This window comes from Lemur catta, chromosome 2, assembly GCF_020740605.2.
Source record: "Lemur catta isolate mLemCat1 chromosome 2, mLemCat1.pri, whole genome shotgun sequence".
NCBI classification, from domain to species: Eukaryota; Metazoa; Chordata; class Mammalia; order Primates; family Lemuridae; genus Lemur; species Lemur catta.
The window spans coordinates 77,413,742-77,431,820 of NC_059129.1; positions in this window are offsets into that span (position 1 = coordinate 77,413,742).

Consider the following 18,079-nt stretch of genomic DNA (forward strand, 5'->3'; position numbering starts at 1 on the left):
TTTAGTATTGTGTCCAGGGAATCTTTGTCTAACCTGAGAAAACGGGGGGACAATTATGCTAAGTGAAATAAATAGAGCACAGAAAGACAAATACTGAATGATCTCACAAATATGTGGACTCTAAAGAAGTCAAATTCATAGAAGTAGAGGGAAGGATGGTGGTTACCAGGGGCTGAGAAGAGAGGAGAAAGAAGAGATGTTGGTCAATTAGACAGGAGGAATAAATTTTGGAGATCTATTACACAGCATGGGTGATATAGTTAATAATAATGGAAGGTATATTTCAAAATTGCCAAGAGAAATTTTAAATGTTTGTACCACACATGAAAAATGTATGTGAAGTGATAGATATGTTAATTAGCTTGATTTAATCATTTAATAATGTATATATTTTCAGCATTATTTAGAATTAAATTATTAATATTTAATTTTCAATAATTTGGGGGATTTTTGATATCTTTGTTATTGACATCAAGTTTAAATTTGTTGACATCATATAGCCAAAAAAGATACTTACATGATTTCAATTATTTTAATATTGTTAAAGTCTGTGTTATGACACAGGATATTAATTATTTTAGTGAGTGCTTCATGTCCACTAGTAAACAATAGTTATTGTGATGATATTGGGTAGAGGATTGTAAAAATGTCTATTACATTAAGATTTTCTGTCTCTTGCATCAATGACTGAGAGAAGAGCAATGTTATACAGCAGATCTCTAGAGTTTGTTAATCTTACTTAACTGAAACTAATCTTTAACCGTAATTTTATATTTATCTCTTTCTTGTTCCTGTCCTATCTAAACAACTAAAAGACTGAGATTGTTAAATTGGTTAAAAAAGCAAAACCAAAAGATTATTGCCTACCAGAAACCCACCTAAAATATAAAAAAAAAAGATAAGTCAAAGGAAAAAGATAGAAGAGTAATACCACAGAAATATTAATCAAAGAAAAAAACAGGTGGACATAATAATATCAGAGTAAATTTCAGAACAAAGAAATTAGCAGAGATTAAAAGGAACATTGTCTAATGACAAAAGAACCAATTCACAGAGAAGACAAAATAATCCTAAATGTGTATATATCTAGCAAGAAAGCTTCAAGATACACGAAGCATTGGTATTTTTATTAATAGTAAAGTATTATTTATGTACAATGAAATTAATCTATTTTAAGAGTACAGTTGGTTGCCAGGGGCTGAGGAAAGGGAGAAATAGTTTTACTAATCAATAAGCATAAAGTTTCAGTTAAGTAAGATGAACAAACTTTAGAGATCTGCTGCACAACATTACTCTATAGTCACCAATAATGTATTGAACACTTTAAAACATATTAAGAGGGTAGACTTCATGTTATGTTCTTATCACAATAAAATCTGTATTTTAGAAAAGAGTACAATTGGCAATTGGATGAATTTTAATAATTGGATGCAGTTGTGTACCCATCACCACAATAAAGATATAGAGTATCCCCTCACCTTAAAAAGTTTTCTTTTACTTTTTGTAATTGATCCTGCAACCTTGCAGCTCACCTTCTTTCTCTACCTTAGGCCACAGGCAATCAATTTTTTTCTGTTATGCAAGTTTCATATTTTCTGGAATTTCATGTAAAAGGGATCATAAGTTTGAGATGAGCCTGGGCAACATATCAAGACCCCATCTCTACAAAAAATAAAAAAATTAGTCAGGCATAGTGGCACATTCCTGTAGTCCCAGCTACTTGGGAAGCTGAGGCAGAAGGGTTGCTTGAGCCCAGGAGTTTGAGGCTGCAGTGAGCTCTGGTGATGCCACTTGCACTCTAGCCAGGGCAACACAGTGAGACTGTCTCAGGTGAAAAAAAAGGATAATGATAAATTATCTCCTTTGCTTGAATTCTTCTACTGATAATGCTTTTTTTTTTTGTACTAATCTATGGTGTGGTATATAGTAATATTCTGTTCCTTTTTATTGCTGAATATTATTCCATGTATGAATATGTTATACTAGTTTATTATTCAACAGTTGTTGGATATTTGGGTTGCTTCTAGGTTTTAGTTAGTATGAATAATCCTGCTATGAATATCTGCAAATATATGTTTGTGTTGACAGATGTAATCATTTCTCTTGGATAAATACCTAGGATTGGAATTATTTGGTAATGGAAATTTAACTTTTTGAGATACAGCCATCTTTTTTTCTAAATGTTGAACTTTTCCCAAAATCCTTTAACATTTTGCCCTCCCACCAGCAATATATGACAATTCTAGTTGCTCTATATCATTGCTAACAAGTGATTTTAATAAGCTTCTTAACTTTGATCTAGCGGATATTGAATGCTACCTCATTTTGATTTTAATTTGCATTTCTTTACCTTGACATCTTTTCACGTGCTTATTGGTCAGTTTTATATAATTATATATTCCTTTTGTAAAGTGTTTAATTCTTTTGCCCATTTTAGGGGGCACATTTGTTTCCATATTATTGAGTTGTAAGAGTTCATATATACAAAGAATACAAACTCTTTGTACATAGAATTTTAATCCCTAATGAGGTTAATTTTGGCATCATTTTCTTTCATATTTTACACTATTAGTGTTCTGTCTAAAAAAAAAACTTTGCATAAGCTAATAAAACAGATATTGTCACCTCTTTTCTTTTAGTTTAATAGTTAATACCTTACATGTAAGTCTATGTCCATTTGTCTAATTTTTAAATTTGTTCAATTTTGTATATCATATGAGGTAAAATAAGTCCATTCTTTTATTTCTTCTAGATCTTTAGTTGTCCCATCACCAATTTTGAGGTGGGGGGAACAACTATTTTTCCCCTATTGAGTTAACTTGATCACTAGTTGAAAATTAATTGACCTCGTAAGTACGAGTTTGTTTCAGACGGTTTATTCTGTCCCATTGATTTACATGCCTGTCCTTATGCTAATACCACACTGTCTTGATTACTGTAGATTTACAGTAATTCTTGAAAATAGGCAGTTTAGACGAGATCGGGCGGGTTGACCAGTATTAATTTTTTGAGATCTTATTGCTTGTCACTTGAATCCTGTAGCTGTCATACATCTCTGGTATAAACAACATTTGATTTTTGAAGTGTGTAGACCATCTTTTCATATTTTCAAGATGTAATTTTACATTTCTGCATTTTAAAGACAGTTTGGCCATAATTCTAGATGCATGCTTCTAATTCATATACCTGCACATGTTACCTTTGTGAACAGAAATTTGCATGTATAATCTGTGTTTACTTGTGACTTTCTGGTTATATACTGCTTATATCTGTGGATTCAAGTTACTGAAGTGAATATCAATAGAAAAACTAGGCCATGTTCATTGGTTATACATGTCTGGAATGTTAAAAAAAAAAAAAAAGAAAGAAAAAGAAAATAGGCAGTTTAAATCCTCCAACTTTGTTTCCCAAATTCTTTTTTTTTTTTAGCTCTTTTAGGTCCATTGTGTTGATGTGTAAAAGTTAACATAAGCTTGTTAATTTCTTCAAAAAATCATGTTAGAATTTTGATTGCAATGTCACTGAATATATCGATAAGTTTGGGAAGAAGTGACAGCTTAACAATGTTAAATCTTTCAATTCATTAATATATTATACATCTTGATTTTTTTAGGCCTTATATTTCATTTCACAATGTTCAGTGGATTTTAGTGCACAGAACTTGAACATCTTTTGTTCAATTAATTACAAAGATTTTAATTTTTGAGACTATTACAAATGAAGTTTTCAATTTAATCTCTAAATTTATTGTTGCTATTATTTAGAATACATTGTATTTTAATACTGAGCCACTATTCTATAAACTTGCTAACTACACTTTTATTTTTAATAGCTTTTTTTTGTGGATTTCTTAGTGTCCTACACATGTGATTATGCCACCTCCAAAGAGATTTTTACTACATCCTTTATAAATTTTATGTTTTTTCCTTTTAATTGCATTGTCCTCAGTAGCATATCCAATACCATGTTAAGTAAAAGTGATGACCTGGTTAGAAAGCATTGAGCCTTTCATAATAGAATAATGATGTTAGCTGTAAGTTATTTCTGAGTTGTTCTTAATTAGGTTGAGATAATTTCTTCCTATTCCTAGTTTCCTTGAGTTTATATCATAAAAGGATTTTGAATTTTGTGAAATGATTTTTTTTTGCTGTAGCTGTTCATACAATCATATTTTCTCCCTTAGCCCCTTAATATGCTAAATTACATTGTTTAAAAACCAATCTGGCATTTCAGGATAAACCCTATTTGTTCACTATGACCTTTTAATATTTTGTTGAATTCTATTTGATAATATTCTGCTAAGGGTTTTTTTGCATACGTTCATGAAGAATGACTGTCCTTTTTTCTTGTGAGGTGTTTTTCTGGTTTTGGTATCTAAGTGCATAATACTGGCCTCATGAAATGATATAGAAAATGTTTCTTCTCTAAAAGAGTTTTTGCAGGATTGAGTTTTTTTTCTTCCTCAAATGTTTGATAGAATTCAACAATGAAGCCATCTGAGATTAGAGGGATTTTTGGGAGAAAGATTTAAATTATAAATTCAATTTCTGAAATTTATATTGGCATATTCAATTTTTATTTCTTTTTGAGAAAAGTTTAGTCATTTGTGTCCTTTAAAAATATTCTTAGCATAAAGTTTTTCATGGCATTCCCTTATTATTCTTTAACACCTATAGCATCTACATTACTGTCCCTTTGTGTCTTCTTGATATTGGTATTTTGTATATTCTCTTTTTTCCTTGATTAGTTTACCTAGAAATCTATTAATTTAAAAAATTTTTTAAAAAACGTATTTTAGTTTTATTGCTTCTATTGCTTTTGTGTTTTCATATTGTTAATTTTGTGGCATTTCTTTTATTTCTTTCCTTCTACTGATGTTCTATTTCTATTACACTTCCTTTCCTGATATCTTAAGTGGAAACAACAGTTATTGATTTAAATTTGTTCTTTTTTCAAAGAGAAGCATTTTTTTTTTATTTTTTATTTTATTTTATTTTATTTTTGAGACAGAGTCTCGCTTTGTTGCCTGGGCTAGAGAGAGTGCCGTGGCATCAGCCTAGCTCACAGCAACCTCAAACTCCTAGGCTTCAGTGATCCTACTGCCTCAGCCTCCCGGGTAGCTGGGACTACAGGCATGTGCCACCATGCCCGGCTAATTTTTGCTATATATATTTTAGCTGGCCAGATAATTTCTTTCTATTTTTTTTAGTAGAGACGGGGTCTTGCTCTTGCTCAGGCTGGTCTCGAACTCCTGACCTCGAGCGATCCACCCGCCTCGGCCTCCCAGAGTGCTAGGATTACAGGCTTGAGCCACCGCGCCCGGCCCTATTTTTTTTAATTTTTTTAAATAAAATGCTATTTTTATTTGCAGCAAAGCCCTTCTGCTGTGCTGGTGGTATGGGTCAAGGATCACAAATGCAATGATAGGCTTCCCATAGAACAATCACATATTTTTTATTTTATTTACTTTTCAATTTCAGAATATTATGGTGGTACAAACATTTTGGTTACATATAATGTCTTTGCCTCACCCAAGCCCAAAGAGAAGCATTTAAAGACACATTTTTATGTATTACTTCAGTTACTTCTCAGAATTTTAATATGTTGAATTTTCATTTTTATTTCATTGAGAATATTTTTTAAATTTTTTCTGTTTTGGACTATTGATTAGTTATTAAATATAAGTGTGTTCTTTAATTTCTAAATATTTATAGAGTTTTTTTCCTGATTACCTTATTGCTCTTTATTTCTAATGTAATTCCAATATAGTCAGAGAACATACTCTAAATGCATTCAGATAGCATTTTGGAGTGTTTATTTTAATCCTATCTAATATTTTCTACCCTATTAACTTTTAATGTAATCATTTATGTGGTTAAGTTTAGGCCTACCATTTTATTATTATTGTCTGTTTTTGTCTTCCTCTGTTACTCTGTCCCATCATTATTTTTTAATAATTTATTTATTCTCTACTTTCTCTCAAGAAAGTTTTGAACTCTTCATTCTACAGATCTTGTTTTTGGACATAATTTGTTATATATTATATGATTTTTGATAATATTATAAATGGTCTTTTAACTTTATTTTTACATTGTTGCTGAAACATAGCAGTACAAATTGATTTTATATTGACCTGTATCCTGCTTTCTTGCAGTCTCTTATTAGCTCTAATAGGGATATTTTGTAGACACCTCAGTATTTTCTATGTAATTAATCATATAAACTTGAAGTATTTTTACTCCTTACTTTGCAAACTTTAGGCTATTTTTGTCTTTTCTCTTGAAAAATGTATTTTTTGTCTTCTCTTTTCTCTCTTAAATAAAAATGGTAGGGGCATACATCCTCTTCTTATACCCAAACTTTGTAGTAAATCATTCAATATTGTACCAATGAGTATAATGTTAACTGTAAGTAATTTTAAAGGAACCATTATTTGTCAGTTCTTGGTACCTTTCTTCTCTTTCTAGTTTATTTACAGTTTTTGTCATGAATAAGAGTTGAATTTTGTCAAATGCTTTTTCTACATTCATTGTGCTAATTATTATTTTGCTCATTTATTCTATTAAAGTGGTGAAATACATTGACTTATTTTCAAATAACAAATATTTTGTTGGATTTATTTGCTAAAATTTTGTTAGGGAAATTTGTGTCTATGTCCGTGAAGGTCTATAATTTCTTATCTGACCAGGCCTTTGTCTAGCTTTCATATAAGACAAATTCTGGCCTCATTAAAGTTAGTTCAGAACTGTTCCCTTGTATTCTATTTTCTGTAACAATCTGTATAAGTATTCTATTTCTTGTTACTTAAATGTTTAACATAATTGACTAGAAAATCCATCTTAGTCTGGAGTTTTCTTTATATTAAATTTTGGAGAAAAAATACCATTATTTTATTGCACATATTCATATTATAAAATATGAATAGTATATATCATTCACATTTTCTGTTACCTATTACCTAATCTAGGTCCCCCTCACTCCCAGTTTGCCTCTTGTTTGATAAAGGGTCTGAGCCCTTGGTTACCATGCCCTTCTCAGGATATAGCTGCTTTGATGGCACATATATCATCAAAACTGAGTAAGGGAAACCCAGGTGGATCATCTGAGTGCAAAACCTAGTCCTCCACGCCTCCATAACAGATCCTAAAGCATGTATAGCCATTCTTATCATTTCCATTCAAATTTTTACCAAAATTTCTATCCAGCAAAATAAACTCCACCTCCTGGTTATCAGAATCAATTATTCATGGTAGAATGATGATTCCTTTCTTTGAAGGTCTGTTATAGAAGGAGCATGAAGGGACCAAGCATCAGTCATAACATAAAGTTTAAAGGACTCTTATTTTTTCCACTTGTGGATATACCTCCCTGTTTAAAACCAGAAATTCTAAACCTACATGGGGAAAACAAATTGCCCAAGCAAGTCACTGGGAGTGATGTTAAATGGGGTTTCAATTCCTTAGTTCCTGCACCTATTTATTTTACCTATCGGAAGCATAGTATCATAGCATGGCCATTGTTTTAGAGGGCATACTGCATGTAAAATATGGCATTTCATCTTTGGAGAGAATTTTGTCAAAAATGGCAACAGACCCAACCTCCAAGAGATGCTTCCATCACTGTTTGGACTGGAAGTTTCTGATTGGTATGATTTATAAGACTAGTTGATCCCTTGGTCATGTGACCACTACCACACTTCTTTTCCTGTAAAGTGAATTGCCTAATCCAAAGAGTTATTATGCATGATACTGTGTTGCTGTTTCAAATACTTTGTCAGTTCTCTGATGGTTGTGCTGGCTGAAGTCGTTCAAGGAGAAATGGTTGAAATATGGATCAGTTCAAGGCATGATGAATCACTACCTCCTCCTGGGTGGAAGATGTCCAATATAAGCAACTTGCCACTGAACCAGTTGCTAATTCCCTTGATAGGTAGTGCCCTATCAAGCATCTATTTCCATTGCTACCAGGTTATTTGTTAATAAAATAAGATTTGCTAGATTAGTTCTTGGGGTGGTAACACATACTGTTTGGCCCCGGCCAAGCCTTCATCTTTGCCATCACGCCTGCTCTCTTTTTATCCCCACTGGTCTTAACACTAGTTTAACCAATGGCAGAGGGTAGTGATGTCAACCCACCAAGTCATTCTTCTACTTGATTGTGTAATGGCTTTTCTGTGCTGGAAGCTCTCTGATGGCTAACGCTACTATAACTCTTCACACTTTATGCTCACTTTCATAGTTTCGTATTCTTGACAATATGAAACTTGTGTCTCCAAACTTCCTTATCCTTGAATTTCAAATATTGTTCCTTCTAGACCTCTGACTAATCCGTCAAGCCATCAGCCACAGTCCAAGATTCTACAGTATCATTTCTTTGAGAATTAGCATGTTAATAATATTATTAAATCTTTTGACACTACTCCCATTGATAAGTGAATTTAATTTATTCTGCTCTTGAGTTTGAGCTAACCTGAGCCTATTTTGACTAACAGCATATGAAGAAGTAAATGCTACTCCAATGCTAGCTGGTAGTTTCTGGCTCAGTCGTTTGGAGCTCTGAGCTGCCATGTAAGAATTCTAAACCCCCTAGAGGACAGGCCACAGTGATGCCCCTCTCAATAGTGCATTGCTTTGGTAAATGGAGTGTTTCTGTAGGCTTTCTCATGAAACATAATCACTTGGAAGGATTTCTGGTCTTATGTATAATAGTACATATACTCTAGCATACCCACTTCTCTGAGTCTTTTGATTCCTTCTTCCAACATTTATCACTGCAGTTATGGCCTTTATACTTCACCTAAACTAGGCCATTGCTTTCCCAAAACTCCCAAGGATCTTTCTAGCAGTAAGCTAATATCATATGCCAGGAACCTTGGCAAGGCATTAAAATCTTATATCATGGAAGAATGTTCCCATAGTGATAAATTTTCTCTTACCCATTCTTCTGTCTCATCCTCCTTGATCCAGAGTCTGCAAATTTCTTCTCTGTATGTACTTTCCTGGCTCCTGTCAGCATGTGTTAGTTAGGTCCTGTATTCCTTTGGTGTATCGGCCCTTTTTCTCTTGTAGTCAAAGCACTTCCTCAGCCAAGTTTTGTATTGATTTGACTTTAATTATTAGTCTTGTAGCTGAGAAAGGAAGTGTGTTTAGATCCTGAGAGGATAATGTGCTGTCTAAAAAGGCAGAAGCCTCTGCATTATTTTTAAGAAAGGGGTGAACACTAGCTTTTAACAGGAAAAAGTGGGCCAGTTTTGTAGGCTAAAAGGTGCAGCAGGGTAATTCCAAGAATTACTAGTGCATCAATCCAGATGTCTCCATCCTATGACAAAATTCTTCCTTTTCCCAATTCAGGGCCTTGGCTTTGGAGTCTATACCAGATAGAGTTGACAATATAAACTTATATGTATTTACCTTAATCTTATAAATAAGTTTTAGGCCTGATTACACTATATTTTTTCCTCGGGCTCCAGAAGATGCGCTATGCTGCCAAATTGGTCCTCTGCCTTTCACACTTAGCCTTTAATTGGTAATTAATCACTCTCTGCCTTTCATTGTCTTTCTCTAAAGTGTCTATTGGCCCTAGCAATAGCCATCCAATTCCATATTTTATATTAATAGTTACTATTTCCCTTTTACTTCTCAAATATAAAATATGCCCCCACCAACGGACTCCTTTTCACTGGTACCCTTTTCAGTTCACCACTAAACTAAAAGTTTTAGCAACTGAATCATAGCACATGTCAGGGGCTGTCAGTGCCCCACCACTCTAAAGAGGTCCTCACTGCTGACTGATCCAATTTCAAGATTACATTCTAGAATCTGCTTCCTTCAACCTCTTCTGGTTCTAACTGTTGCAGGTCAGTTTTCCTGGAAAACAGATTCCGAGATGGAGATTTGCATGCAGGAAGTTTATCCAGAATTACTCTTAAACTGTGGTAGAAGTAATATTATTACTTATAATATTACATAGAGCTCATAACATGTCATATAACGTGAATGTTACTCAGGTCATTTGGTAATTCAAACAGCTAATTTAGTCAAGAAGTTTTATGGCTAAGATGGTTAGGGGGCTGGAATATTTTCCATGATAAAAAAATCTGTTTATATTTCAAGTAATATAAACATGCATATGTCTTTACTCAATGTAAATATTGTCTAATTCCATAAAGTTGTGTATCCACATAAGAGTCTAGATCACTTTGGGGCTGTGGAAAATACAAAAGCTTTTTGCTTGAGAAAGGCATCAACTTGGTTTCCACCAAGCATTAAAGATATATATAATAGTAAAGTGTATCCACATGTCCAGTGTACTACTTTGCACCCCATGTATACCAATAAACACATGTAACCTGAATGTCCACATGTAATTTTCAATAGCTTGTAAAAAGTGGGAAGAAAAATACTCTATTTAATTCTTTCTCATTGGTATGGACAGGAAACATTTTGCTGCCAAGGAATAATGATGTTTTTTTCCTGGTGACTGTGGCACTACAGTATCTAGTCCAATTAAAAAGCAGTTCTTTTCCTCTTAGTTTAAGAAGTCACCGCCCACACTTTACTGTGGTGTTCAGCTCACAGTTGTTAATAGCTCTCTTGACATCTTATTAAATTGGAGAGGTTTTCAGACACAGATTAAACAGCATGTATGAATCTATATTATTTGAAATATATATTATGTCCACATAAACTACTATTTCTATTATCTTTATTTCATTAGCACAATGAATTATATGGATTATTATTACCAGGCCCTCAGAGAGGTTTATTTTCCACAAAGAAAGTAGCCAGATAGAAAAAAAAGGTCAAAAGCAAAATCACAAAAGAAAAAGTCTCTAGGCTGGGCGCGGTGGCTCACGCCTGTAATCCTAGCATTCTGGGAGGCAGAGGCTGGAGGATCGCTCGAGGTCAGGAGTTCAAGACCAGCCTGAGCAAGAGCGAGACCCCATCTCTACTAAAAATAGAAAGAAATGATCTGGGCAACTAAAAATATATATAGAAAAAATTAGCCAGGCATGGTGGTGCATGCCTGTAGTCCCAGCTACTCGGGAGGCTGAGGCAGGAGGATCGCTTGAGCCCAGGAGTTTGAGGTTGCTGTGAGCTAGGCTGATGCCACGGCACTCACTCTAGCCCGGGCAACAAAGTGAGACTCTGTCTCAAAAAAAATAAAATAAATAAAATAAAATAAAAATAAAAAGTCTCTAATCATAAAATAACATGTTTTCCCCAAGTATTATGAAGCAAATCAGTCATCAGCTATTTTCTAACAACATCTATGATCTGTGAATGAATAAATAAATATTACCTTAATTTTATAAGATAGACTTTTTCCTTCCAGATTCAGATAAAGCGAATTAATTAAAAACAGATGTTCTTATTTAAAGAATCTGTCTAAAACTGAACCCCAAGATATTGGAAACTATTTTTAGTAGGAAGAAATAGAAGGCTGTGTTTTAAAAGTTGTAAGCAGAGCTTGTAAAATCAATTGATGAGACTTCCAGTCAAAATGGCATTGGAATTTTATCCTTGGGGTATTTCGTGATGTCCCAGCACCAATCACTTAATGGTACCCATATTTAGAAAGGGATTTTTAAAAATTTACATTATTGCAGTATAATTTACATACAATGAAAAGCACATATTTTAAGTGTAGAGTTTGATAAATTTGGACAAATACAGGTACACATACACACACACACATCAATGTGACAATAAGTTATAAGATTTTTTTTGTCACCCCCCAAAATATTGCTTCATGTCAATTACCAGTCAACCCCAAAGCCCCAACCTTGGCCCCAGCAATTGCTGATCTGCTTACTCTCTATCATTACAGATCTGAATGATCTTTCCTATACTTTCACATAAATGAATCTTCATTATATGTATCCATCTGCTATCTGACTTGTTTAAATAAATATAATATTTTTTAAAATAAACATTTTATTTTAGAATAATTTTAGATTCATATGAAAGTTGCACAGAGAATTCCCACACACCCCATAGCCAATTTCCCCTATAATTAAAATCTTATATTAGTATGGTACATATGTCACTATCTGTACATTATTATTAATTAAAGTCCAAATTTTATGCAAATGTCCTTAATTTTTACCTCATCATCTTTTTTCTATTCCAGGATCCCACCCAGAAATAGCACATTTAGTTATATCTCCTTAGGCTACTCTTGATTGTGTTAGTTTCTCAGATTTCCCTTGGTTTTGATCACCTTGACAGATCTGAAGAGTACTGCACAGATATTTTGTAGAATTTTCCTCAGTTGAGATTTGTCTGATGCTTTTTCCTCATGATTAGACTGTGGTTATGGATTTTGGTAGGAAGATCACTGAGGTAAAGTGCCATTTCCATCACTTCAGATGAAGGGTACATGCTACAGACCTGACTTTCACTGTTGATGTTAAAGTCGTGACTGTCAGGTTTCTGCAATGTAAAGTTACTTTTTGCTCAAACATTCCAAGCTGTACTCTACGGAAGAAAGTTACTATACGATGGGCACATTTAAAGAATGGGGAAGTTGTGCTCTAGCTCCCTAAGTTTGGAGTATCTATACACATTTTTTAGAATTATTCTGCATGGGAGATTTATCTATTCTGCCTATTTATTTGTTTACTTAACATTTAATCATTTATTTATATAATTATGGATTCATGGACATTTATTTTGTAGACTTGAATCACAATACAATGCTATATTATTCATTTTGTTTCTCAAACTGTTCCAGGTTTGGCTATTTGGTGCTCTTTCAGTTGGCTCCTTTGTCCTTTTGATATACTCTCATCATAATGGTGTTTTGTTTGTTTTCTTGGGGGTTTTTGGCCCTTTATTACTTTCTAGCAATACAAGTTGCTTCAAATTCATCTTATATATTCTCTGCTGAAGCCCTGAATCAGCCATTTCACCAATAAGTATTGATTCCTCCTACTGGAGAGTTGTATTAGAAATCAAGAACTGGGGATGCTTGTTGCTATTGAGTTATCATCCTATCATTACTTCTAAGCCTTTTGAGCTGGCAGAGTAAAGACATATATACACACACATACACATATATGTTTATAGTAACTTATGTACACATATCTATAAATATTAATATTTCTATAGGTATCCATATATATATATACACATTAAGTTATGTATGAGTTCACAATGATGTCTCCAACTCTAAGCCATTAACACATGGACCATTCTAGCTTTCTCCCCTTATTTATTCTCAACCTTTCATCAGTCAGAAACTTGACTCCCACCATCTTCTGTCCCTTAACTTAATTAATCTACTCCAGTATACATATATACTGCAGGCATATCTAGGGCTTTCAGAATTGTTAACCTGTATACTTGTGGAAAATATCTTTCTCAACTAAAGTGCTATGTACATTTCCTTCAGCCTTTAGTTTTATAGTCTCTACCAATTTCAAAAGTTACCTTGAAGCTAAGCACCTTTTTCTCTTTATCCCCTTCAGTGAGGTTATTTCATACATTTGCAATACGGTTACCTTTTTTTTTTTCATCGCGGTTTTCCTGGAATTCCTGGACCTCCTAAACATTTTTTTGGTTTTCACTTGCATATGTTAAGAATCACTCTTTGTGCTATAGGGTTCTATGCGTTTGACAAATACATAATGTCAATATGGTAGTGTATAGAATTTTTTAACTGCTCTAAAAAGTCCCTTCTGGCTCATCTATTTAACACTTCTCTTCTCCAAACCTTTGGCAATGGTGACCTATTTCTATCTCTATAGTTTTGCCTTTTCCAAGATGTCATGCAAATGAAACCATGCATCAGGTAGCTATCTCAGACAGACCTCTTTCATTTGGAAATATACATTTAAGATTCATCCATGCCTTATCATGACGTGACAGCTCATGCCTTTTTATTGCCGAAATATATTCTAAGTGTGGACATACTACAGTGTATTTATGCATTTACCTATTGAAAAACACGTTGGTTGCTTCCAATTTTTAGCAATTATGAAAAAAGCTGTAGGCATTTTGTATACACAAGTTTTCAAATCATTTGGATAAGTACATAGGAGAGCAGTTGCTGGACCATATGGTAATATAATGTTTAACTTTGTAAGAATCTGCCTAACTGTCTTTCAAAGTGACTACAGTACTTTGCCTACCCACCAAAAATACATGTGCATTTCTGCTGCTCTGTGTCTTCACTAGCAATGGGCATTGTCAGTTTTCTGGGTTTTATACACTTTAAAATAGTAGTACCTTATTGTTGTTTAATTTGCATTTCTCTGTAACAAATAATTTTGAACATCTCCTCATATGTGTATTTGCTATTAGTATATCTTCTTTAGTGAGATCTCTATTCATATCTTTGTTCACCTTTAATTGGATTATTTGGTTTCTTGTTACTAAATTTTAAAAGTTTCTTATATATTTTAGTTCCTTGTATGATTTGAGCCACAGGTATAGATGAAGCTGCATTAACTTTGACTGGAAAAATCTAGGGAAGGAGAAGTTTTCTTTGCAAATCAAGGGTTAGGAGTTTTATGTATATTAACTTGGTGATCTTATTAGATGTCTAGAGAAATAGTTAAGTAGACTATCAAGGATGTCAGCCATTTCTCTGATACATGAATTGCAAATACGTCCTCAGGTTACTATTTGTCCTTTAAGTTTAATTATGATATAAGTATGTATGATTGTGCAGCAAAAATTTATATTTAACTATATATTACATAGGCAAATGGAAATATATTTTCTATAATCTATTTATTTCTTCTAATTGGCATTTCAAAAATAAGAGATTCTCAATGTTATATACCCATAACAATTAAAAATAAAATCTTTAAAATGAAAAAAAGTAAGACATTCTCTCATGCTTTAAAACTTCATAGGAGAAAAATTTTAAATGCCATTTAACAAATTTCCTTGCAATCATTATGTTTTCTAACTAGTTCTGTTAGAAGTATGTTTTAAATACTTAAGCTCTAGTACATTCATATATAAAAGTGAAGTTCAAGAACAGTCTGAGGGGACACTATTGTCCTTACTCCAATCACCATCTGAGTAGAGGGACCCTTGATCCCCTATTTAAATGAATTTCCAATTACCTAAAATAAAGGCAAAAACAATCTCACTTGTTGAATGGCATTACTTGTTGAATAATTTTTGGGATGAACTTAAATATTACAGAAGTATAGAAAACTAAACTAAATAAATATATTTACATTTAGGTAAATATATTAGACATTTTTTTGAGATTATTTATTTTATAAGCATTTATTTTTCATATAAAATATGTCTGATCCCATGCTAAGCTGAGGTTCTTTTACAATGGCTATTTCAGGTATAATAATCATTGATACATATACAAGGTGTCTGAAGGGATGTGAAATGCATTGTTATCTATTCTTTCCTTTATAAATGCACTACTCGTTCTATAGCATATCACTTAAAGTCACAGTTTTCAGAATGTCATATTTATAATAAAATAGCATATTAAATGTATAATTTGTGGGAAATAAGTCAAACTAGCCCTAAATCATCTGAATTTATTATAAAACTGAACTGATCCCTCACCAGCAGTTGCCCTTTAATCGGTGACAATCTTGACGTCATTGGCTCAGCACTTACATGGAGGGAATAAGGGCCAAAAATGCAAAAATGCTTGTATCTTTTGAGGAATCACAATATATCTATTACAAGAAAAAAGGAAAGGTTTTAAACTTGGATTTTTCCACAAGAAGCTCAGAGAGTGAACTGATCTCACAGTTCCAAACGCCATTTTAAAAAATACTGAAAAGAAGAGAAAATCACAAATATGATTTTTCCCTAAAGAGCTTCATCTACAAATACAGAACACATACATCCCACATATTTTACACATGCGTATAATTGTCAAGTCTGCACTGGCTGATCTGATACAGTGAATCTCACCACTTTGGTCCTTTTAATTGGAATGATGGTTGGTTTCCCCTGTCGAGGAGACAGCTTAATAATTGATTGAAATAATTAATATTAATTAAAGGGAAATAATTATATTGCTTATTATGAATGACCGATTAAAGTTTTTATACTATAAATGTTTTCTAGATAAATACATTAAAGCGCAGTTTTTTAAAATGATTCGCAATAGGTGAAACTGTAAAAAATATTAAGACACGCATGATCCAGTCATGGTAAATGATGGCTGTGAAGACTGGTAAAATGCTCAGGATTGGATGCTAATTAAAAACACTATTTTCACTTCGACCTCAACTATTTAATTACATATCATTAGCAACAACGATAACAAAACCCTAAAAATGCTGAGTGGTTGCTGCTAGAAACAGAGATTATGGATAATTTGCACTTTCTCTTTATATTTTTGTGAGGTTTTCAGGGTTTCTACAGTCAGCCAGTAATGTTTTTATAATCAGTGAAATACATAAATTTATTATTTTAATATCTTTATCTATCAAATTAAATCTCTTTCTCACGCATTATGTTGGCGCTAATAATTATGTTCTAAAAGAGAGACTGTATCTGTGAAGGTCCTGACAACCATGGACAAGCCTTGCTAATGATTTATAAATAACCCCAGGAAATTACCTCTATCTTATAAACAGCACAACATTGTGTTTGCTTTAAATTATAATAGCAAATTTGGCATGGGACTTAATAGACTATTTTAATTAATGCTGTTTTTTATTCCAACAATATTTTCTGCTTCAGTTAAATTCAGAGCAGCTGCTGTGTTCAAAAACTGAAGAGGGAGCCGGATGTGAAGTTTTTTGGCCATAAAGAAGATTTTTGCTTCCTCTGCAGTTGTATGAATGAACGTCCTCATTCCTCACCTGGGAACAAAACATTGGATCTGCTGTTATTCTGATACCGCAAATCATAATGATGAAAGTTGTTTCTTTAGGTGCAAGGGCCTAGTTAAGCTATGTTGGAAGAGAAAACAATCCTGGCAAAAATATGGCCACATGAAGGATAGCTAAATGACTGCATAAAGGACTGCACCAGCCTTTGAATTGGAACTATCACAAGTTTAATCTCATTCATTTTGTGCACAGCGTTGAGCATGGCACATAGTAAGATCTCACTCAATGTGTGTTGAATAAATATCAAGTGTGACTATGAAGTTATAAGGCAGGTCCCATAGGTTGCCATAATATTTCATAATCATGATTTGTATATTATTTTACAATTGGTGCAATAGGGATCTTCTACAAAAGGCCAGTGATGTCCTTGTTTTCTGACTTTAATACCATAGATTTTTGCAGTATTAAAAATGGATTTGGGAGTCAGACACAATCGATTCAGTCCTTCCTCTTGTACTGTTAGCCTATGTCCATGAGCAAATAACCTAACTTCTATAAGCTTCAGTGTCTTCCTTTGTAAAATGAGAAAAATAAAACCTAATGCAGAGTTCTGATGATAATTAAATAAAATAATGTGGGTAGAGCAGCACCTGAGTTATAGTAAGTGCTTGATAGGTAATAACTATTATTATTCTTGAATTTATTCTATGCTGTTGAGAGTTAATGTCTTAAGCAGAATTAAAGTATAATGGTTAAGTGTTCGGAGTCTTAGTTGCAAGTCCCATCTCCATCTCTTACTGGTTGTGTGATCTAGTCAAGTTACTGACCTTCCTTAAGGCTCAGTGTCTGCATCAGTAAAATGATGATAAAAGAGTCTATCTCATAAAGTTTTTCTGAAGACTTAATTAGAGAATGCATATAAGATAAGTAGTGGCGTGCCAAGCTTAGTAAGTGCTGAGTAATATCACTTAGCACGGACCTCTCATTGGCAAGACCCAGTTAAGGGCTACATTAATCCTGCCTCTGCCTTCCAAATGTCCAGGCTTTCTAAAACCCTCACTCAGCAAGGATCCTTGTATGAGCATCTGGGGAGGGAAGGGTCATCTTCACCTATCTGTCTTGGCTTCAGCATAGAGTTAATCAATGTCTTCTCTTCACCCTATTCCTGACGTCCTCAATCAGCTCATCAAATAGCATTTGATCCACTATACACATCCTGTACAAATTTATTCAGTGTTATGTGTCCCTATAAGTTATCTTTTGACACCATGGGGATAGAGCACAAAAGAAAAAACCTAAAAGTAC